This window comes from Leptonychotes weddellii, unplaced genomic scaffold (genome assembly GCF_054177405.1).
Source record: "Leptonychotes weddellii isolate Sample4059 unplaced genomic scaffold, ASM5417740v2 HiC_scaffold_24350, whole genome shotgun sequence".
Taxonomy (NCBI): Eukaryota; Metazoa; Chordata; class Mammalia; order Carnivora; family Phocidae; genus Leptonychotes; species Leptonychotes weddellii.
The window spans coordinates 1-2,331 of NW_027834050.1; the positions used below are offsets into that span (position 1 = coordinate 1).

General features: G+C 38.6%; 1 pseudogene; it reads left to right on the top strand.

Moving 5' to 3' along the window:
* The first annotated feature begins 1,713 nt into the window (after nt 1-1,713).
* On the top strand, nt 1,714-2,327 carry LOC145718887 (methylsterol monooxygenase 1 pseudogene; annotated as a pseudogene).
* The last annotated feature ends 4 nt before the right edge of the window (nt 2,328-2,331 follow it).

Genomic DNA, 2,331 nt, shown 5'->3' on the forward strand with positions numbered 1-2,331 from the left:
TGCCGAGCGATATTGAGCACTTTTTCATGTGTCTGTTGGCCATTTGGATGTCTTCTTATAAAGAACTTCTTGAAAGAAGACATCCAAATGGCCAACCAACACATGAAAAAATGCTCAACATCACTCAGCATCAGGGAAATACAAATCAAAACCACAATGAGATACCACCTCACACCAGTCAGAATGGCTAAGACTAACAAGTCAGGAAATAAGAGATATTGGCAATGATTCAGAGAAAGGAGAACCCATTCCCATCTTGTAGGTGGGAATGCAAGCTGGTGTAGCCACTCTAGAAAATAGTATGAAAGCAAACATTGTATGATTTCTATTCTTTTAAAGTCTATTTTTAAGGTGTGTTTTATGGCAAAGAATGTGGTCTATCTTAGTGAAAATTCCATGTGAGCTTGAGAAGAATGTGTATTCTGCAGTCATTGGATGAAGTATTCTATAGATGTCAATTAGGTCCAGTTGATTAATGGTACTATTCATTTCAACTATGTCCTTACTGATTTTATGCCTACTGGATCTGTCAGTCACTAACAGAAGGAATTTGAACTCTCCAACTGTAAAAGTGAACTCATCTATTTCTTACTGCATGTTTATCAAGTTTTTGCTTCACATAATTTGACACTCTGTTGTTAGGTACAAACATGTTAAGTATTGTCATGCCTTTTTATTTATTTTTTTTTTAATTTTTTAAAGATTTTATTTATTTATTTGACACACAGAGAGAGCCAGAGAGACAAGTGGGGGAAATAGCAGAGAGGGAGAAGCAGACTCCCCGCTGAACAAGGAGCCCCATGCGGGGCTCGATCCCAGGACCCTGAGATCATGACCTGAGCTGAAGGCAGCCGCTTAACTGACTGAGCCACCCAGGCGCCCCTGTCATGTCTTTTTAAAGTATTGACCCTTTTATCATTATGTAAGCCTCTCTTTATCCCTCACAATTTTCTTTGCTCTAAAGTCTGCTTTGTCTGAAATTAATATAACTACTCCAGCTTTCTTTTGATTAGTCTTGGTATGGTATATCTTTCTTTATCCCTTTACTTTTACTCTGTGTCTTTATCTATTAAGTAGACCTTGTCTGTTTTCTATTCATTGCCCTTGTTCTTTGTTTCTTTCTTCCTTATAATATTTTTCTGCCTTCTGTGATTTTAACTGAGCATTTTTATGTTTCCCTTTTTCTTCTCTCTTAGCATATCAATTAGACTTTCTTGGAAATATATGTATTTATTGCCATTTTATTACTTGTTTTGTTGTTGTTTCTGGAGATTTCTCTGATCCTTTGTTTTTGTCACTTTTGGTCTTTCCTTTCCACTCAAAGAGTCCTTTTTAATATTTCTTGCAGGCCTGATTTAGTGGTCATGAATTCCTTTAGTTTTTATTTGTCTAGGAAAACTTTTTTATTGTGTTTCCCTTTAGTTTGTAATATACATTTACATCTAACCCAAATCATCTTTCAAATAATACTATAGCACTTCATGGAGAGTGCGAATACCTTATAAGAGATTATTCTCAGGCGCCTGGGTGGCTCAGTTGGTTAAGCGACTGCCTTCGGCTCAGGTCATGATCCTGGAGTCCCTGGATCAAGTCCCGCATCGGGCTCCCTGCTCAGTGGGGAGTCTGCTTCTCCCTCTCCCACTCCCTGTTTGTGTTCCCTCTCTCGCTGTGTCTTTCTCTGTCAAATAAATAAATAAAATCTTTAGCCCCCCGACGCTGAGAGGCAGGTTCCGAGGCTGCCGCACCTGGCCGAGCCGGGGTGACGGTGGCCCGCAGTTCCCGCGCGGTCGTCCAGAATTCTAAGGCTTTCAGCAGAGATTTGAGAAATGGCAACAAATGAAAGTATTGGCATCTTTAGTTCAGCATCCTTGGCTGTGGAGTATGTAGATTCACTTTTACCTGAGAACCCTCTACAAGAACCATTTAAGAATGCTTGGAACTATATGCTGAATTATTACACAAAGTTCCAGATTGCAACATGGGGATCCTTGATAGTTCATGAGGTCCTTTATTTCTTGTTCTGTTTACCTGGATTTTTGTTTCAATTTATACCTTACATGAAAAAGTTCAAAATTCAAAAGGATAAACCAGAAACATGGGAAAACCAATGGAAATGTTTTAAAGTACTTCTCTTTAATCACTTTTGCATCCAGCTTCCTTTGATCTGTGGAACTTATTATTTTACAGAGTATTTTAATATACCTTATGATTGGGAAAGAATGCCAAGATGGTATCTGCTTTTGGCAAGATGCTTCGGCTGCGCAGTGATTGAGGATACCTGGCACTATTTCCTGCATAGGCTCTTACATCACAAAAGAATATATAAATATA